This window comes from Oncorhynchus mykiss, chromosome 18 (assembly GCF_057628025.1).
Source record: "Oncorhynchus mykiss isolate SJ-2025 chromosome 18, ASM5762802v1, whole genome shotgun sequence".
NCBI classification, from domain to species: domain Eukaryota; kingdom Metazoa; phylum Chordata; class Actinopteri; order Salmoniformes; family Salmonidae; genus Oncorhynchus; species Oncorhynchus mykiss.
The window spans coordinates 81,104,886-81,127,850 of NC_143039.1; positions in this window are offsets into that span (position 1 = coordinate 81,104,886).

The window sequence follows — 22,965 nt, forward strand, 5'->3', positions numbered from 1 at the left end:
CACAACTTGGCTACATTGTAACTGTGAATCATACAGACACAACTTGGCTACATTGTAACTGTGAATCATACAGACACAACTTGGCTACATTGTAACCGTGAATCATACAGACACAACTTGGCTACATTGTAACTGTGAATCATACAGACACGGCTTGGCTACATTGTAACTGTGAATCATACAGACACAACTTGGCTACATTGTAACTGTGAATCATACAGACACGGCTTGGCTACATTGTAACTGTGAATCATACAGACACAACTTGGCTACATTGTAACTGTGAATCATACAGACACAACCTGGCTACATTGTAACCGTGAATCATACAGACACGGCTTGGCTACATTGTAACTGTGAATCATACAGACACAACTTGGCTACATTGTAACTGTGAATCATACAGACACAACTTGGCTACATTGTAACTGTGAATCATACAGACACAACTTGGCTACATTGTAACTGTGAATCATACAGACACAACTTGGCTACATTGTAAATGTGAATCATACAGACACAACTTGGCTACATTGTAACTGTGAATCATACAGACACAACTTGGCTACATTGTAACTGTGAATCATACAGACACGGCTTGGCTACATTGTAACTGTGAATCATACAGACACGGCTTGGCTACATTGTAACCGTGAATCATACAGACACAACTTGGCTACATTGTAACCGTGAATCATACAGACACAACTTGGCTACATTGTAACTGTGAATCATACAGACACAACTTGGCTACATTGTAACTGTGAATCATACAGACACAACTTGGCTACATTGTAACCGTGAATCATACAGACACAACTTGGCTACATTGTAACCGTGAATCATACAGACACAACTTGGCTACATTGTAACTGTGAAGGATAAATGAATTTGCTTGCGGTGCACACAGCTCAATTGACCAACACCCTCTGACCAACACCCTCGAACCAACACCCTCGGGACCAACACCCTCGAACCAACACCCTCGAACCAACACCCTCGGACCAACACCCTCGAACCAACACCCTCGGACCAACACCCTCGAACCAACACCCTTGTACCAACACCCTCGTACCAACACCCTCGTACCAACAACCTCTGACCAACAACCTCTGACCAACACCCTCGTACCAACACCCTCGGACCAACACCCTCGGACCAACACCCTCGTACCAACACCCTCGGACCAACACCCTCGAACCAACACCCTCGTACCAACACCATCGGAACAACACCCTCGGAACAACACCCTCTACCCAACACCCTCGGACCAACACCCTCGGACCAACACCCTCGGAACAACACCCTCGGACCAACACCCTCGAAACAACACCCTCGGACCAACACCCTCGGACCAACACCCTCGGAACAACACCCTCTGACCAAAACCCTCGGACCAAAACCCTCGGACCAACATGCTCGAAACCAACACCCTTGGACCAACACCCTCGGAACAACACCCTCGGAACAACACCCTCGGAACAACACCCTCGGAACAACACCCTCGGACCAAAACCCTCGGAACCAACACGATCGAACCAACACCCTCGGAAGCAACACCCAAGAACAAACACCCTCGTACCAACACCCTTCGAACAACACCCTTGAACCAACACACGAGGAACAACTGCCTCAAACCAACACCATTGGTCCAACACCATTGGACCAACACCATTGGACCAACACCCTCAGACCAACACCCTCAAACCAACACCATTGGACCAACACCCTCGAACCAACACCATTAGACCAACACCATTGAACAAACACCCTCAGAACAACACCCTCAAACCAACACCATTGGACCAACACCATTGAACAAACACCCTCAGACCAACACTCTCAGACCAACACCCTTAACCCACACTCTCGAACCAACACCCTTGACCAACACCATTGGACAAACACCCTCGGACCAACACCCTCGGATCAACACCCTTAACCCACACTCTCGAACCAACACCCTCGACCAACAGAATTGGACCAACACCCTCGACCAACACCATTGGACGAACACCCTCAGACCAACAACCTCAGACCAACACCATAGGACCAACACCCTCGAACCAACACCATTGGACCAACACCCTCGACCAACACCATTGGACGAACACCCTCAGACCAACAACCTCAGACCAATATCCTTGGAACAACACCCTCGACCTACACCATTGGATGAACACCTTCAGACCAACACCCTCGACCTACACCATTGGACAAACACCCTCAGACCAACACTCTTGGACCAACACCATCGGACCAACACCATCGGACCAACACCCTCAGACCAACACCCTCAGACCAACACCCTCGAACCAACACCCTCGGACCAACACCCTCTGACCAACACCATTAGAACAAAACCCTCTGACCAACACCATTAGAACAAAACCCTCTGACCAACACCATTAGAACAAAACCCTCTGACCAACACCATCAGAACAAAACCCTCGGACCAACACCCTCGAACCAACACCATCGGACCAACACCCTCGAACCAACACCATCGGACCAACACCATCGGACCAACACCCTCAGACCAACACCCTCGGACCAACACCCTCGAACCAACACCCTCGGACCAACACCCTCGAACCAACACCCTCGAACCAACACCATCGGACCAACACCCTCGAACCAACACCATCGGACCAACACCATCGGACCAACACCCTCAGACCAACACCCTCGGACCAACACCCTCGACCAACACCATCGGACCAACACCATCGGACCAACACCCTCAGACCAACACCATCGGACCAACACCCTCGAACCAACACCCTCGGACCAACACCCTCGGACCAACACCCTCGAACCAACACCCTCGGACCAACACCATCGGACCAACACCCTCAGACCAACACCATCGGACCAACACCCTCAGACCAACACCCTCGAACCAACACCCTCGGACCAACACCCTCGAACCAACACCCTCGAACCAACACCCTCGAACCAACACCATCGACCCAACACCATCGAACCAACACCCTCGAACCAACACCCTCGAACCAACACCCTCGGACCAACACCATCGAACCAACACCCTCGAACCAACACCATCGGACCAACACCCTCGAACCAACACCCTCAGACCAACACCCTCGAACCAACACCCTCGAACCAACACCCTCGGACCAACACCATCGAACCAACACCCTCGAACCAACACCCTCGAACCAACACCATTGGACCAACACCATCGAACCAACACCTGAACCAAAGGTCTAAACCATTAATCTTGAGGCGACGCTCAGAGGGGGAGAAAAATCCAATCTGTTTTTTATTATATCATATTTAAAATGGACACGTCTATTTTTAGCTCAAAACATTGCTAATTACTGAACATGACAAATTAACGTATGGATCCTAACAATGTTCTGGTAAAAACAAAACAACATATACCTCTGTACCCCCATTTTGAAAGGGCACAGCGGCTCAGTTTGCTCCCTTACTCAGGCTCCTATGTCTGTGTATACAGCAGACAGTAACCCCCACTACACTACTTCATGTTCACTTCTCCTAACAAATAAAATGACAAAGGAGAAATGAAAAACAACCCTTTGGTATATTAAATGGACAGAGCTCACCTTTATGAGAATGAAAATGAGGAAGAACGAGAGAGGATAATTTTTTTTGTATGGTTCCAGGGTAGATCCGCCTGAGGTGTCAGATATATATGTCTCTCATCGCTCCAGAACTGGGACCTGGGGCTATCCCACAATCCTTTGGGGAAGGAGATGAAACTCACAGAGACCTTTGATGTGTGCACATATGAAACACACATCTCCTTCATTTCACCTCTCTCCTTTCTCTCCATCTCTTCTCCATGATTTTGCCTTTGTCTTTTTAAATCAAGCTAGGCCCATGAACTAAAGAGTCAAATTAAGCGTTTGATTTTGCAAGGGGGCGAGAGAGAGAGAGAGAGAGAGAGAGAGAGAGAGAGAGAGAGAGAGAGAGAGAGAGAGAGAGAGAGAGAGAGAGAGAGAGAGAGAGAGAGAGAGAGAGAGAGAGAGAGAGAGAGAGAGAGAGAGAGAGAGAAACAGAGACTTGCCGATTTGCCCCTGTTGAAACAACTGGAGGGTGTTCAGTCAGAGAGGGTTCAGTCCCCTATTGTAACAACTGGAAGGGTGTTCGGTCAGAGAGGGTTCAGTCCCCTGTTGTAACAACTGGAAGGGTGTTCGGTCAGAGAGGGTTCAGTCCCCTGTTGAAACAACTGGAAGGGTGTTCAGTCAGAGAGGGTTCAGTCCCCTATTGTAACAACTGGAAGGGTGTTCGGTCAGAGAGGGTTCAGTCCCCTGTTGTAACAACTGGAAGGGTGTTCGGTCAGAGAGGGTTCAGTCCCCTGTTGTAACAACTGGAAGGGTGTTCAGTCAGAGGGAAAGAGTTCTGTCTATGGAGAGAACAAATTAAGTAGCCAGTGTATTGAGTATGCTATACACGCAGTGCACGCACATATAGTACACACACACACACACACACACGCACACGCACACGCACATCCACACACAGTGAAATATTTAGAGAATTCTGTGCCTCTTCCATTTTGACCCATGAGAGATTGACATGCATATTATTTTTAGCTCTCTGTGTACATACAAGGTCCAGCCGGGCTACCCTGTTCTGAGCCAAATGCAATTTTCCTAAGTTCCTCTTTGTGACACCTAACCACACTACTGAACAGTAGTCCAGGTACGACAAAACTAGGGCCTGTAAGACCTGCCTTGTTGATAGTGTTGTTAAGAAGGTAGGAACTAGGGCCTGTAGGACCTTCCTTGTTGATAGTGTTTTTAAGAAGGTAGAAACTAGGGCCTGTAGGACCTGCCTTGTTGATAGTGTTGTTAAGAAGGTAGAAACTAGGGCCTGTAGGACCTGCCTTGTTGATAGTGTTGTTAAGAAGGTAGAAACTAGGGCCTGTAGGACCTGCCTTGTTGATAGTGTTGTTAAGAAGGTAGAAACTAGGGCCTGTAGGACCTGCCTTGTTGATAGTGTTGTTAAGAAGGTAGAAACTAGGTCCTGTAGGACCTGCCTTGTTGATAGTGTTGTTAAGAGGGTAGAAACTAGGTCCTGTAGGACCTGCCTTGTTGATAGTGTTGTTAAGAAGGTAGAAACTAGGGCCCGTAGGACCTGCCTTGTTGATAGTGTTGTTAAGAAGGTAGAAACTAGGGCCTGTTAGACCTGCCTTGTTGATAGTGTTGTTAAGAAGGTAGAAACTAGGGCCTGTTGGACCTGCCTTGTTTACAGTGCAGGGCAGTGCTTTATTATAGACAGACGTCTCCACCTCTTAACTACTGTTATATCAATATGTTTTGACCATGGACAGTTTACAATCAAGGGCTACTCCAAGCAGTTTAGTCACCTCAACTTGCTAATTTTTTTCACATGATTTATTACAAAATGTAATTGAGGTTTAGGGTTTAGTTAATGATTTGTCCCAAATACAATGCATTTAGTTTTAGAAATATTTAGGACTAACTAATTCCTTGCCACACACTCTGAAACTAACCGTAGCTCTTTATTAAGTGTTGCAGTGATTTCACTCGCTGTAGTAGCTGACATGTATAGTGTTGAGTCATCCGCATACACAGACACTCTGGCTTTACTCAAAGTAAGGGGCCTGAAAAAATCAAGGAGCCTAAACAGCTACCCTGGGGAATTCCTGATTCTACCTGGATTGTATTTGAGAGGCTTCCATTAAAGACAAGTAACTCTTTATCCACATTATAGCAGGGGGTGTAGAGGCTCAACACCCTCTGTGTTCTGTTAGACAGGTAACTCTTTATCCACATTATAGCAGGGGGTGTAGAGGCTCAACACCCTCTGTGTTCTGTTAGACAGGTAACTCTTTATCCACATTATAGCAGGGGGTGTAGAGGCTCAACACCCTCTGTGTTCTGTTAGACAGGTAACTCTGTATCCACATTATAGCAGGGGGTGTAAAGCCATAAGGATCGTCTCTTTTTAAGGTCTTCCTGTCATCCCATACATATTAAGAACTGTTTGTATTTCCTATATTCCAATCATCTTTGATGTCTGTAAAGGACAACCTGCAGAATGTTGCTAAGGAAACAGAGACAGTAAGTTATTGACCACTATAGATAAACTTATCTCTGTCTGTCTGTCTCTCTGCCTGTCTGTCTGTCTGTCTCTCTGCCTGCCTGCCTGAGTGAAAGGGAGAGAGAGAGAAAGAGAGACAGGATAGAGAGGGAGTGGAGAGAGTTGACGGAGGAGGAGCCAGGAGAGAGAGGGAGTGGAGAGAGTTGATGGAAGGGGAGCCAGGAGAGAGATTGAGTGGAAAGAGTTGATGGAAGGGGAGACAGGAGAGAAAGGGAGTGGAGAGAGTTGATGGAGGAGGACCCTGGAGAGAGATTGAGTGTAGAGAGTTGATCGAGGAGGACCCTGGAGAGAGATTGAGTGGAAAGAGTTGATGGAAGGGGAGACAGGAGAGAGATTGAGTGGAGAGAGTTGATGGAAGGGGAGACAGGAGAGAGATTGAGTGGAGAGAGTTGATGGAAGGGGAGCCAAGAGAGAGATTGAGTGGAAAGAGTTGATGGAAGGGGAGACAGGAGAGAAAGGGAGTGGAGAGAGTTGATGGAAGGAGAGCCAGGAGAGAGATTGAGTGGAAAGATTTGATGGAAGGGGAGACAGGAGAGAAAGGGAGTGGAGAGAGTTGATGGAGGAGGACCCTGGAGAGAGATTGAGTGTAGAGAGTTGATCGAGGAGGACCCTGGAGAGAGATTGAGTGGAAATAGTTGATGGAAGGGGAGCCAAGAGAGAGATTGAGTGGAAAAAGTTGATGGAGGAGGACCCACAAATCACACAAATCATTGACCAGATGGGCCACTGGCTGCTCTAAACACCTGATATGAAGACATCCGTCATGCTGTAACGCGGCAGTTGGGTCTGCAGCTGTGGTCTCCCTGCTCTGTGTGTGTGGCTCTGGGTGCTCAGCCTGACTGCATCCCTGATGGACTGGAGCCAGGCTAGACTACAGCCAGGGAGACAGAGAGGGATAAGACAGGGAAGGAGAGAGAGAGAGAAGGATGGAGGGATGTGAGGAGGCTGCTGAGGCTCCACTCAATCCCTTTGATAGGATTAGCAAGCAGTCCGCTACTGGGGTGGTGACGGGGGTGATGGTGGGGGTGGTGGGGGTTATGGTGGTGGTGGTGGGGGTGATGGTGGTGGTGGTGGTAATGGTGGTGGGGTAATGGTGGTGGGGGTGGGGGTGGGGGTGGTGGTGGTGGTGGGGGTGATGGTGGTGGTGGGGGTGATGGTGGTGGTGGTGGTAATGGTGGTGGGGTAATGGTGGTGGGGGTGGGGGTGGGGGTGGTGGTGGTGGTGGGGGTGATGGTGGTGGTGGTGGTAATGGTGGTGGGGTAATGGTGGTGGGGGTGATGGTGGGGGTGGGGGTGATGGTGGTGGTGGGGGTGATGGTGATGGTGGGGGTGGGGGTGGGGGTGATGGTGGTGGTGGGGGTGATGGTGCTGGTGGGGGTGATGGTGGGGGTGGGGGTGGGGGTGATGGTGGTGGTGGGGGTGATGGTGGGGGTGGGGGTGATGGTGGTGGTGGGGGTGGGGGTGATGGTGGTGGTGGGGGTGATGGTGGTGGTGCTGGTGGGGGTGGGGGTGATGGTGGTGGTGGTGGTGATGGTGGGGGTGGTGGTGGTGGGGTAATGGTGGTGGGGGTGGGGGTGATGGTGGGGGTGGTGGTGATGGTGGTGGTGGGGGTGGGGGTGATGGTGGTGGTGGGGGTGATGGTGGTGGTGGGGGTGATGGTGGTGGTGCTGGTGGGGGTAGTGGGGGTAGTGGGTTGATTTTATTTTATTAGGATCTCTTTTAATCCTCATTTACACTATTCTTCCACGAGTTCTTTAAAATCTTTTCTGGCTAGGTGGGACGCTAGCACCCCATCTCGACAAAATACTGTGAAATTGCAGAGCGCGAAATTCAAAATACAAAACAGTAATAATAAACATTCATGAAAATACAAGTGTCATACATTTAAAAGATTATCTTCTTGTTAATCCAGCCGCTTTGACAGATCAAAAAGGCTTTACGGCGAAAGCACACCATGTGATTACCTAAGGACAGCGTCCCACACGGTGAAACCACACCATGTGATTTCCTGAGGACAGCACCCCGCATGGTGAAACCACACCATGTGATTACCTGAGGACAGCACCCCGCAATGGTGAAACCACACCATGTGATTACCTGAGGACAGCACCCCGCATACAAAAGCATTAAAAACATTTTCCAAACCAGCAGAGGAGTCACGAAAGTCAGAAATAGCGATAAAAGAAATCACTTACCTTTGAAGATCTTCCTCTGTTTGCAGCTGGTCACAAGAGTCCCAGCTACACAACAAATGGTCCTTTTGTTCGATAAAGTCCTTCTTTATATCCCAAAAAAGTCAGTTTAGTTGGCGCGGTTGTTTCAGTAATCCACCCGTTCCACTCGTTCAACATGCATACAACGGAATCCCAAAAGTTGGGGGTGGGGTGGAGGTGGTGGTGGGTTGGTGGCAGCTCAATCTGTCACCACATCAGTCTAGTTGTCAACACATCACCTGCATACCAATGATGGCAAAACCAGGCTTCCAAAACAAGGCCATGCCTGCACCTGCAATCGCACCACCCTATTTCCTATAAGGTGCACTACTGTTGACCAGAGATCTATAGTGAATAGGGTGTACTACTGTTGACCAGGACCATTTAGATTTTCGATTTTGGTTTAAATGATTTAACAACGCAGATGAATAACCTGTTTGGGATAGGGGGCAGCATTTTCACGTTTGGATGAAAAGAGTGCCCAGAGTAAACTGCCTGCTACTCAGTCCCAGTTGCTAAGATATGCATATTATTAGTAGATTTGGATAGAAAACACAGACTTTTCTAAAACTGTTTGATTGATGTCTGTGAGTATAACAGAATTCATATGGCAGGCAAAAACCTGAGTAAAATTCAACCAGGAAGTGGGAAATCTGAGGTTTGTAGTTTTTCAAAGCTTGACCTAACGAAAACACAGTGTCTATGGGGTCAAATTGCACTTCCTAAGGCTTCCACTAGATGTCAACCGTCTTTAGAAACTTGTTTGAGGCTTCTACTGTAAAGGAGGGGCTCATGGGGGCTCTTTGAGTCAGTGGGCTGGCAGAGTGCCACAAACTCGTGACGCTCATTCACGTGAGAGGTAGGTCTCGTTCCATTGCTTTTCTACAGACAAAGGAATTCTCCGGTTCCAACATTATTGAAGATTTATGTTAAAAACATCCTATAGATTGATTCTATACTTTGTTTGACATGTTTCTACGGACTGTAACATAACTTTTGGACTGTGTCTGGACCTAGTGCTCGTGCCTCATGAAGATGGATTACTGGGCTGAATACGCTAACAACAAGGAAGAATTTGGACATCAATTATTAACTTAACTTAACTTATCGAACAAATCAAACATTTATTTTTGAACTGGGATTCCTGGGAGTGTATTCTGATGAAAATCATCAAAGGTAAGTCAATTTTTATAATGCTATTTCTGACTAATGTTGACTCCAACATGGCGGATATTTCTTTGGCTGGTTTGGTCTCTGATTATTGCATTGTGTGCTTTTTCCGTAAAGTGTTTTTGAAATCTGACACAATATCATCGATATGACAACAGCCAGTGAAAGTGCAGGGCGCCAAATTCAAAACAACAGAAATCTCATAATTCAAATTCCTCAAACATACTTGTATCTTATACCATTTTAAAGGTAGTCTTGTTGTTAATTCCACCACAGTATCCGTTTTCAAATAGGCGTTACGACGAAAGCACCACAAACGTTTATGTTAGGTCAGAGCCAAGTCACAGAAAAACACAGCCATTTTTCCAGCCAAAGAAAAGCACAAATAGAGATACAATTAATCAATTAATGACCAAATACTTATTTTCCACCATAATTTGCAAATAAATTCATTAAAAATTATACAATGTGATTTTCTGGATTTTTTTTCTCATTTTGTCTGTCATAGTTGACGTGTACCTATGATGAAAATTACAGGCCTCTCTCATCTTTTTAAGTGGGAGAACTTGCACAATTGGTGGCTGACTAAATACTTTTTTCGTTCCAAGTCATTATCTCATCTCTATAGAGCTGCTGTCTGAAATAAATCACTATTTTAGTAGTTCTTCAAAGTAAATAAAGAATAATTTTATGACTGCTGAATGCCATATGAGTTATGTTATACTCACAGACATCATTCAAACAGTTTTGGAAACTTCAGAGGGTTTTCTATCCAAATCTACTTTTGATATGCATATATTAGCTTCTGGGCCTGAGTAGCAGGCAGTTTCCTCTGGGGACACCTTTCATCCTAACGTGAAAATGCAGCCCCCTATCCCAAATTAAGAATATGTTTTCGTTTCAGTCTCCTCCATCTCCACTAACTGACACAAATTGTATGGATTTTTTTCCTAATAATAGTGTAAAATTAACATCTCTACAGAAAGACTCATGAGAAGGCCCAAATTACAGAGGAGGAACTTCTTGATGCAATTAAAGCCTTAAAGTCTGGGAAAACTCCAGAGATGGATGGCATACCAGTTGAGGTATACAAAACTTGTTTTGATATACTCAGAGGATCATTATTAGCATGTATTAACCACTCCTATATAAATGGTAGATTATCAGACACGCAACAAGAAGATCTGATTTCATTATTACTGAAACAGGACCCAAGTGGTATATATAAAGATCCAGTCCATTTAAACAATTGGAGACCTCTTACGCTTCAGTGTTGTGATGCAAAAATCCTAGCAAAATGCTTGGCGCATAGAATTAAACAAGTATTGTCAGATATTATTCATCCTAATCAGACAGGTTTTTTACATGGACGATACATTGGAGATGATATAAGAGAAGTACTGGAAACAATAGAACACTATGAAATATCTGGGACACCAGGCCTGGTTTTCATAGCTGAATTTGAAATGACTTTTAATAACGTACGACTGGAGTTTATATATAAATGCCTGGAATATTTAAATTTGGGAGAATCTCTTATAAAATGTGTTAAAGTTATGTCTAGTCAAATCAAATCAAATTTTATTAGTGACATGCGCAACAACAATAGGTGTTGATCTTACAGTCAAATGCACTTTTACTTACAAGCCCTCCAACAATGCAGTTTTAAAAAATAGGGATAAGAATAAGAAATAGAAGTAACAAGTAATTGAGGTAGTATGTACATGTAGGTAGAGTTATTAATGACTATGCATAGATAATAACAGAGAGTAGCAGTGGTGTAAAGGGGGGCAATGCAAACAGTCTGGGAAGCCATTTGATTACGTGTTCAGGGGTCTTATGACTTGGGGGTAGAAGCTGTTTAGAAGCCTCTTGATCCTAGACTTGGCGCTCCGCTACCGCTTGCTGTCTGGTAGCAGAGAGAACAGTCTATGACTTGGGAGGCTGGAGTCTTTGACTATTGTTAGGGCCTTCCTCTGACACCGCCTGGTATAGAGGTCCTGGATGGCAGGAAGCTTGGCCCCGGTGATGTACTGGGTCGTACGCACTACCCTCTGTAGTGCCTTGCGGGTCAGAGACCGAGCAGTTGCCATACCAGGCAGTGATGCAACCAGTCAGGATTTGTCATCAAGGCAAAGGGTAGCTATTTTAAGAATCTCATATATGAAATATCTTTTGATTTGTTTAACACTTTTTTGGTTACTACATTATTCCATATGTGTTATTTAAGAGTTTTGATGTCTTCACTATTATTATACAATGTATAAAATAGTTAAAATAAACAAATAAAAAAACCTTCAATGTGGACGTGTATCCAAACGTTTGTTGCGTTGCAATTGGCTGAAACGGATAACAAGCTTGCCCAGTTCTCATCACACAAACAACACATCTGCAGAGGTCCAATCGGATCCGGTCAGTAAATCAATTTTAGTTGCACATACACGAGACCTGTGGCAACTAAATCAGACATATCACACCCGACCCAGGTCTGAGAAAAAAGTCTGAATTTAGGACCTGGATCCGGCCCAGCTCAGGTCCTGGGAATGATCTCAGCATTTAGCCAAGTTGAGGTACCTAGTAATTCGTTAATTAGAGGTACCTAGTAATGGTTCATTAGAGTTACCTAGTAATTTGTTAATTAGACGTAGCTAGTAATTCATTAATTAGAGGTAGTTAGCTAGTAATTTGTTAATTAGAGGTAGCTAGTAATTCATTAATTAGAGGTACCTATTAATGGTTAATTAGAGGTACCTAGTAATCGGTTAATTAGAGGTACCTAGTAATCGGTTAGTTAGAGGTAGCTAGTAATGGGTTAACTAGAGGTAACTAGTAATGGGTTATATAGGGTAAATAGTAAATCAAATCAAATCAAATGTATTTATATAGCCCTTTGTACATCAGCTGATATCTCAAAGTGCTGTACAGAAACCCAGCCTAAAACCCCAAACAGCAAGCAATGCAGGTGTAGAAGCACGGTGGCTAGGAAAAACTACCTAGAAAGGCCAAAACCTAGGAAGAAACCTAGAGAGGAACCAGGCTATGTGGGGTCGCCAGTCCTCTTCTGGCTGTGCCGGGTGGAGATTATAACAGAACATGGCCAAGATGTTCAAATGTTCATAAATGACCAGCATGGTCAAATAATAGTAAGGCAGAACAGTTGAAACTGGAGCAGCAGCACAGTCAGGTGGACTGGGGACAGCAAGGAGTCATCATGTCAGGTAGTCCTGGGGCATGGTCCTAGGGCTCAGGTCAGTTGAAACTGGAGCAGCAGCACGGCCAGGTGGACTGGGGACAGCAAGAAGTCATCATGTCAGGTAGTCCTGGGGCATTGTCCTAGGGCTCAGGTTAGTTGAAACTGGAGCAGCAGCACGGCCAGGTGGACTGGGGACAGCAAGGAGTCATCATGTCAGGTAGTCCTGGGGCATGGTCCTAGGGCTCAGGTCCTCCGAGAGAGAGAAAGAGAGAAGGAGAGAATTAGAGAACGCACACTTAGATTCACACAGGACACCGAATAGGACAGGAGAAGTACTCCAGATATAACAAACTGACCCTAGCCCTAACCCCAACCCTAACCCTAACCCTAACCCTAACCCTACCCCTACTGTTGTTGCTGGGCGGTGTGTCTGTGTTAGTGCTGAGCAATTAAATTTTTAAACAAGTACTGTAATCTAAAGATGTTGGTTCAATTATTTGATTTCCATTTCGTTCTTTTTATTCTGTGAGATCAACATTGCACAGTCTCTCTAAAGAGAAATCAGATCTGAACTGTGCTATGTATTATTAAGGAGGTATAGTTAAGCGCAGAAAACGTGGCAATTAACTACAATGACCATAATCCATTGCGAAGACTTGTCTGGTCTTTGTTTTTCTATAGTCCTGTTACATTAGGTTAGTGTGGGGCAGACACAGAGAGAAGAGACACAAGAATGTGGTAATTAACTACAATGACCATAATGCATTGTCTGGTCTTTTTTTAAATGTTTTTTTTATTTTTTTAAATAGGAGCTGGATGAGTTTTAATACTGCAGATAGATTGTTGCTTCCATCAATGTAATTGTCTGCATCATTTCCAATCCCCCATATATTTTTGGGGTAAATAAATATATCTATATCTATAGGGTCACTTAGAAATGTCCTTGTTTTTGAAGGAAAAGCACATTTTTGTTCTATTAAAATAACAGCAAATTAATCAGAAATACAGTGTAGATGTTGTTAATGTTGTGAATGACTATTGTAGCTGGAAACGGCAGATTTTTAATAGAATATCTACATAGGCATAAAGAGGCCCATTATCAGCAACCATCACTCCTGTGTTCCAATGGCACGTTGTGTTGGCTAATCCAAGTTTATCACTTTAAAAAGGCTAATTGTTCATTAGAAAACCCTTTTGTAATTATGTTAGCACAGCTGAAAACTGTTGTACTGATTAAAGAGGCAATACAACAGGCCTTCTGTAGACTGGTTGAGTATCTGGTGCATCAGCATTCGTGGGTTCGATTACTGGCTCAAAATGGCCCGAAACAAAGACCTTTCTTCTGAAACTCATCAGTCTATTCTTGTTCTGAGAAATGACGGCTATTCCTTGCGAGAAATTGCCAAGAAACTCAAGATCGGTCGACTTCTATTCTGTATACCACCCCTACCTTGTCACAACACAACTGATTGGCTAAAAACACACTGAGAAGGAAATACATTCCATAAAATGAACTTTTAACAAGGCCCACCTGTTAATTGAAATGCATTCCATGTAACTACCTCATGAAGCTGGTTGAGAGAATGCCAAGAGTGTGGAAAGCTGTTATCAAGGCAAAGGGAGGCGGCTACAATTTATAGAATCTCAAATATGAAATATACAGTGCCTTGCGAAAGTATTCGGCCCCCTTGAACTTTGCGACCTTTTGCCACATTTCAGGCTTCAAACATAAAGATATAAAACTGTATTTTTTTGTGAAGAATCAACAACAAGTGGGACACAATCATGAAGTGGAACGACATTATTGGATATTTCAAACTTTTTTAACAAATGAAAAACTGAAGAAACTGAAAAATTGGGCGTGCAAAATTATTCCTCCTCTCCATCCCTCCTCTCTATTCCTCCTCTCCATATCTCCTCTCCATATCTCCTCTCTATCCCTCCCCTCTATCCCTCCCCTCTATCCCTCCCCTCCATTCCTCCTCTCCATTCCTCCCCTCTATTCCTCCTCTCTATCCCTCCCCTCTATTCCTCCTCTCCATCCCTCCTCTCTATTCCTCCTCTCCATATCTCCTCTCCATATCTCCTCTCTATCCCTCCCCTCTATTCCTCCCCTCTATTCCTCTTCTCCATCCCTCCCCTCTATCCCTCCCCTCTATTCCTCTTCTCCATCCCTCCCCTCTATCCCTCCCCTCTATCCCTCCCCTCTATTCCTCCTCTCCATTCCTCCCCTCTATTCCTCCCCTCTATTCCTCCCCTCTATTCCTCCCCTCTATTCCTCTTCTCCATCCCTCCTCTCTATCCCTCCCCTCTATTCCTCCTCTCCATCCCTCCTCTTTATTCCTCCTCTCCATATCTCCTCTCCATATCTCCTCTCTATCCCTCCCCTCTATTCCTCCCCTCTATTCCTCCCCTCTATTCCTCCTCTCCATCCCTCCTCTCTATCCCTCCCCTCTATTCCTCCCCTCTATTCCTCTTCTCCATCCCTCCTCTCTATCCCTCCTCTCTATCCCTCCCCTCTATTCCTCCCCTCTATTCCTCTTCTCCATCCCTCCTCTCTATCCCTCCCCTCTATTCCTCCTCTCCATCCCTCCTCTCTATTCCTCCCCTCTATTCCTCCTCTCCATCCCTCCTCTCTATCCCTCCCCTCTATTCCTCCCCTCTATTCCTCTTCTCCATCCCTCCTCTCTATTCCTCCCCTCTATTCCTCTTCTCCATCCCTCCTCTCTATTCCTCCCCTCTATTCCTCCTCTCCATCCCTCCTCTCTATTCCTCCCCTCTATTCCTCCTCTCCATCCCTCCTCTCTATTCTTCCCTCTATCCCTCCTCTCTATTCCTCCTCTCTATTCCTCCTCTTCATCCCTACTCTCTATTCCTCCTCTCCACCCCTCCTCTCTATTCCTCCTCTCTATTCCTCCTCTCTATTCCTCCTCTCTCTCTCTCTCTCTATTCCTCCCCTCTATTCCTCCCCTCTATTCCTACCCTCTATTCCTCCCCTCCATCCCTCCTCTCTATTCCTCCCCTCTATTCTTCCTCTCCATCCCTCCTCTCTATCCCTCCCCTCTATTCCTCCTCTCCATCCCTCCTCTCTATCCCTCCCCTCTATCCCTCCCCTCTATTCCTCCTTTCCATCCCTCCTCTCTATCCCTCCCCTCTATCCCTCCCCTCTATCCCTCCCCTCTGTCCCTCCCCTCTGTCCCTCCCCTCTATTCCTCCCCTCTATTCCTCCCCTCTATTCCTCTTCTCCGTCCCTCCTCTCTATTCCTCCCCTCTATTCCTCCTCTCCATCCCTCCTCTCTATCCCTCCCCTCTATTCCTCCCCTCTATTCCTCCCCTCTATTCCTCCCCTCTATTCCTCCTCTCCATCCCTCCTCTCTATCCCTCCCCTCTATTCCTCCCCTCTATTCCTCCCCTCTATTCCTCCTCTCTATTCCTCCTCTCCATCCCTCCTCTCTATTCCTCCTCTCTATTCCTCCTCTCCATCCCTCCTCTCTATCCCTCCTCTCTATCCCTCCCCTCTATTCCTCCCCTCTATTCATCTTCTCCATCCCCCAGACCATTGTGTGTGTGTGTATGTGTTTACTCCATCCCTCCATCTCTCCATCCCTCCATTCCTCCATCCCTCCATCCATCTCTCCATTCCTCCATCCCTCCATCCCTCAGACCTTCATCTACTTGTGTGTATATGTGTTTACTCCAAACCTGAATGTCTACCAGTGAAGCTTTTCGTTTCAAACTGGGCCCCAAGCAAAGTGTCCTCAACACGAGTCCAGCTACATATGTCACATTGCAATGACCTTGCTTTGAGAGAGAGAGGTTCTTAACAGAACAGCTCCATACAGTGACACAAAGGGGGCTTTCAAGTGTCAATAGGTAATTGTCAACACTGGCCGTTTACCAACAGTGCTGTGAAGGCTGGCACTACTATATATATACACACACGTTCTCTCACACACGGCTGTGGGGTTGGTCGCTGTTAAAGGGTCAAAGGGTGAGTGGAGCTGTCAGGCATTTTATTATTCTGAGGAGTGCAGGTCTGAGAGGAAATGTAATCGTCGGGAATCCAAAGTGAAGTAATTGGAAAGTGCTTTATGCTAATAATGCTCTCAGTTATTAGGGGAATATCGTCATGTCCCTCTCCACAAAAAGGCATTTGTGCAAAAATATCAAATCACTGGAGAGGAACGAGAGAGGGAGAGCATGAAAAATGATTGGGGAGGTCGGGATGAAGAGCTGGTCACCCGATAAAGGTTATGTGAACATACCTAGGCATCTAGGTATGTACGCAACATGGCCTATCCTAACCCTAACCCCTAAACCTTAACCCCTAACCACTAACCACTAACCACTAACCCCTAACCCTTAACCCTTAACCCCTAACCCCTAACCCCTAACCCTAACCCCTAACCCCTAACCCTAACCCCTAACCCTAAACCATAACCCCTAACCCTAACCCCTAACCCTAAACCTAGGCATATGTTAATGTACACAACATGCACATCCAAGCCTGGACATAACAGGCATAACAACATGTGGGAGAAACCCATCCCCCTCTCTCCCATCTCTTCCCTTCCTCCACAAGAATATCACTATTTATTTCCAAATTGCAATAAAAACTCAGAAAACACTTCAAGACCAAAACATTTAAACGGTAAACTCAACACAGTCCTGGAGTCTGACTTGTTTCACTTCAAGACCAAAACATTTAAACGGTAAACTCAACACAGTCCTGGAGTCTGACTTGTTTCACTTCAAGACCAAAACATTTAAACGGTAAACTCAACACAGTCCTGGAGTCTGACTTGTTTCACTTCAAGACCAAAACATTTAAACGGTAAACTCAACACAGTCCTGGGGTCTGACTTGTTTCACTTCAAGACCAAAACATTTAAACGGTAAACTCAACACAGTCCTGGAGTCTGACTTGTTTCACTTCAAGACCAAAACATTTAAATGGTAAACTCAACACAGTCCTGGAGTCTGACTTGTTTCACTTCAAGACCAAAACATTTAAACGGTAAACTCAACACAGTCCTGGAGTCTGACTTGTTTCACTTCAAGACCAAAACATTTAAACGGTAAACTCGACACAGTCCTGGAGTCTGACTTGTTTCACTTCAAGACCAAAACATTTAAACGGTAAACTCAACACAGTCCTGGAGTCTGACTTGTTTCACTTCAAGACCAAAACATTTAAACGGTAAACTCAACACAGTCCTGGAGTCTGACTTGTTTCACTTCAAGACCAAAACATTTAAACGGTAAACTCAACACAGTCCTGGAGTCTGACTTGTTTCACTTCAAGACCAAAACATTTAAACGGTAAACTCAACACAGTCCTGGAGTCTGACTTGTTTCACTTCAAGACCAAAACATTTAAACGGTAAACTCAACACAGTCCTGGAGTCTGACTTGTTTCACTTCAAGACCAAAACATTTAAACGGTAAACTCAACACAGTCCTGGAGTCTGACTTGTTTCACTTCAAGACCAAAACAGGTGTTTATCGTATTTCCTCATGTAATGGTACTGTTGTTATTATTATTCACTTCAAGTTGAGGCTGTTTTCAGTTGTTATGGAACCGCTAAGACAGACCAGGGCTGTAGTTGTTATGGAACCGCTAAGACAGACCAGGGCTGTAGTTGTTATGGAACCGCTAAGACAGACCAGGGCTGTAGTTGTTATGGAACCGCTAAGACAGACCAGGGCTGTAGTTGTTATGGAACCGCTAAGACAGACCAGGGCTGTAGTTGTTATGGAACCGCTAAGACAGACCAGGGCTGTAGTTGTTATGGAACCGCTAAGACAGACCAGGACTGTAGTTGTTATGGAACCGCTAAGACAGACCAGGGCTGTAGTTGTTATGGAACCGCTAAGACAGACCAGGGCTGTAGTTGTTATGGAACCGCTAAGACAGACCAGGACTGTAGTTGTTATGGAACCGCTAAGACAGACCAGGGCTGTAGTTGTTATGGAACCGCTAAGACAGACCAGGGCTGTAGTTGTTATGGAACCGCTAAGACAGACCAGGGCTGTAGTTGTTATGGAACGGCTAAGACAGACCAGGGCTGTAGTTGTTATGGAACCGCTAAGACAGACCAGGGCTGTAGTTGTTATGGAACCGCTAAGACAGACCAGGGCTGTAGTTGTTATGGAACCGCTAAGACAGACCAGGGCTGTAGTTGTTATGGAACCGCTAAGACAGACCAGGGCTGTAGTTGTTATGGAACCGCTAAGACAGACCAGGGCTGTAGTTGTTATGGAACCGCTAAGACAGACCAGGGCTGTAGTTGTTATGGAACCGCTAAGACAGACCAGGGCTGTAGTTGTTATGGAACCGCTAAGACAGACCAGGGCTGTAGTTGTTATGGAACCGCTAAGACAGATCAAGGCTCTACATTTAAAGGGATAGTTCACCTAATTTACAAAATGACATATTTGTTTCCTTACCTTGTAAGCAGTCTAAGGACAAGCTAAGACTTGTATCACTCATTCATATTCACGTTTACCTGGCCACTTTGCCAAATGTTTCTCTAGCTTGTCCAGACTGCTTACAGGGTAAATTCACCAATATGTCGAGTTGTATTTTGGGTGAACTTTCCCCATTAATGTTGTTGCTAGGGAAGCAGAGCTGTTCTAGTTGTCATAGCGATGAGACAGTGGGGGAAGTGAGGGAGAGGCTAATCAATCTGATTTAATTAAGAGCAGTCACTCAGTTGAAATGAGCAGAATATAATTAATAAGTGCAATAAAATTCTGCATTTTAGACTCCTGTAATTACACCAGTTCAATGCCCCTCACAGTCTTACCCTTTAAAAATGAATCAAATGTATTTTTCTTTTGTCCTGAATCATGTGCCACATATTGAGAGGAAACACATAATTATACCTGTTTTTTTTTACACTTTAATAAATTAACTATGAACATTTATTTGAATGGAGGCGTCTAAGCTACCGTACTAAACACCACATTGAACAGATAAGCACTCTTTTCATTATACACTGACCAACAACATAAACACAACATGTAATGTGTCTTGAGCTGAAATCAAAAATTCCAGAAATGATCCATACTCATAAAAATGTATTTATCTTATATTTTGTGCTCAGATTTGTTTCCATCCCTGTTAGTGGGTATTTATTTACTTATTTTTATTTAACCTTTATTTAACTAGGCAAGTCAGTTAAGAACAAATTCTTATTTTCAATGACGGCCTAGGAACAGTGGGTTAACTGCGTGTTCAGGGGCAGAACGACAGATTTGTAACTTGTCAGCTTGGGGATTTGAACTTGCAACCTTCCGGTTACTAGATCAACGCTCTAACCACTAGGCTACCCTGCCGTAATAAAGCCCTATTGCAGGAAAAAACTCATTATTATTGGTGAGGCCTCGCATAATAGATAGGACCTGGCTCCCCAGTAGGTACGTCATACTCCCAGTAGGTAGGTCCGGCTCCCCAGTAGGAAGGTCCGGCTCCCCAGTAGGTAGGTCTGGATCCCCAGTAGGTAGGCCTGGGTCCCCAGTAGGTAGGTCTGGCTCTCCAGTAGGTAGGTCTGGCTCCCCATTAGGTAGGCCTGGCTCCTCAGTAGGAAGGTCCGGCTCCCCAGTAGGTAGGCCTGGATCCCCAGTAGGTAGGCCTGGCTCCCCAGTAGGTAGGTCTGGCTCCCCAGCAGGTAGGTCTGGCTCCCCAGTAGGTAGGTCTGGATCCCCAGTATGTAGGCCTGGCTCCCCAGTAGGTAGGCCTGGCTCCCCAGTATGTAGGCCTGACTCCCAGTAGGTAGGCCTGGCTCCCCAGTAGGTAGGCCTGGCTCCCCAGTAGGTAGGTCTGGCTCCCCAGTAGGTAGGACCTGGCTCCCCAGTAGGTAGGCCTGGCTCCCCAGTAGGTAGGTCTGACTCCCAGTAGGTAGGTCTGGCTCCCAAGTAGGTAGGACCTGGCTCCCCAGTAGGTAGGCCTGGCTCCCCAGTAGGTAGGACCTGGCTCCCCAGTAGGTAGGACCTGGCTCCCCAGTAGGTAGGGCCTGGCTCCCCAGTAGGTAGGGCCTGGCTCCCCAGTAGATAGGACCTGGCTCCCCAGTATATATGACCTGGCTCCCCAGTAGGTAAGTCTGGCTCCCCAGTAGGTAGGTCTGACTCCCCAGTAGGTAGGTCTGACTCCCCAGTAGGTAGGTCTGACTCCCCAGTAGGTAGGTCTGACTCCCCAGTAGGTAGGTCTGACTCCCCAGTAGGTAGGTCTGGTTTCCCAGTAGGTAGCCCTGACCCCCCCCCAGTAGGTATGTCTGGCTCCCCAGTAGGTAGCCCTGACCCCCCCCAGTAGGTAGGCCTGGCTCCCCAGTAGGTAGGACTGGCTCCCCAGTAGGTAGGTCTGACTCCCAGTAGGTAGGTCTGGCTCACCAGTAGGTAGGTCTGGCTCCCCAGAAGGTAGGTCTGACTCCCAGTAGGTAGGTCTGGCTCCCCAGTAGGTAGGTCTGGCTCCGCAGTAGGTAGGTCTGACTCCGCAGTAGGTAGGTCTGACTCGCAGTAGTTAGGTCTGACTCCCAGTAGGTAGGTCTGACTCCCAGAAGGTAGGTCCGGCTCCCCAGTAGGAAGGTCTGGCTCCCCAGTAGGAAGGTCTGGCTCCCCAGTAGGTAGGCCTGGCTCCCCAGTAGGTAGGCCTTGCTACCCAGTAGGTAGGTCCGGCAACTCAGTAGGTAGGTCCGGCTCCCCAGTAGGTAGGTCCGGCTCCCCAGTAGGTAGGTCCGGCTCCCCAGTAGGTAGGTCCGGCTCCCCAGTAGGTAGGTCTGGCTCCCCAGTAGTTCGGTCTGGCTCCCCAGTAGGTAGGTCTGACTCCCAAGTAGGTAGGTCTGACTCCCAGTAGGTAGGTCTGGCTCCCCAGTAGGTAGGTCTGGCTCCGCAGTAGGTAGGTCTGACTCCGCAGTAGGTAGGTCTGAGTCCCAGTAGGTAGGTCTCACTCCCAGTAGGTAGGTCCGGCTCCCCAGTAGGTAGGTCCGGCTCCCCAGTAGGAGGGTCTGGCTCCCCAGTAGGAAGGTCTGGCTCCCCAGTAGGTTAAGTCTGGCTCCCCAGTAGGAAGGTCTGGTTCCCCAGTAGGTAGCCCTGTCCCCCCCCCCCACCCCCAGTAAGTAAGTCTGGCTCCACAGTAGGTAGCCCTGAACCCCCAGTAGGTAGGTCTGACTCCCAAGTAGGTAGGCCTGGCTCCCCAGTAGTTAGCCCTGACCCCCCAGTAGGTAGGTCTGACTCCCAAGTAGGTAGGCCTGGCTCCCCAGTAGGTAGGTATGTTTCCCCAGTAGGTAGCCCTGACCCCCAAGTAGGTAAGTCTGGCTCCCCAGTAGGTAAGTCTGGCTCCCCAGTAGGTAAGTCTGGCTCCCCAGTAGGTAAGTCTGGCTCCCCAGTAGGCAGGTCTGTATCCCCAGTAGGTAGGACCTGGCTCCCCAGTAGGTAGGACCTGGCTCCCCAGTAGGTAGGCCTGGCTCCCCAGTAGGTAGGACCTGGCTCCCCAGTAGATAGGACCTGGCTCCCCAGTAGATAGGACCTGGCTCCCCAGTAGATAGGACCTGGCTCCCCAGTAGGTAAGTTTGGCTCCCCAGTAGGTAGGTCTGACTCCCCAGTAGGAAGGTCTGACTCCCCAGTAGGTAGGTCTGACTCCCCAGTAGGTAGGTCTGGTTTCCCAGTAGGTAGCCCTGACCCCCCCCCCCCAGTAGGTTAAATCTGGATTCCCAGTAGGTATCCCTGAACCCCCCAGTAGGTAGGTCTGACTCCCCAGTAGGTAGGCCTGGTTCCCCAGTAGGTAGCCCTGACCACCCAGTAGGTAAGTCTGGCTCCCCAGTAGGTAAGTCTGGCTCCCCAGTAGGTAAGTCTGGCTCCCCAGTAGGTAAGTCTGTTTCCGCAGTAGGTAGCCCTGACCCCCCAGTAGGTAAGTCTGGCTCCCCAGTAGGTAAGTCTGGCTCCCCAGTAGGTAGGTCCGGCTCCCAAGTAGGTAGGTCCGGCTCCCCAGTAGGTAGGTCTGGCTCCCCAGTAGTTCGGTCTGGCTCCCCAGTAGTTCGGTCTGACTCCCAAGTAGGTACGTCTGACTCCCAGTAGGTAGGTCTGGCTCCCCAGTAGGTAGGTCTGGCTCCGCAGTAGCTTGGTCTGACTCCGCAGTAGGTAGGTCTGAGTCCCAGTAGGTAGGTCTCACTCCCAGTAGGTAGGTCCGGCTCCCCAGTAGGTAGGTCCGGCTCCCCAGTAGGAAGGTCTGGCTCCCCAGTAGGAAGGTCTGGCTCCCCAGTAGGTTAAGTCT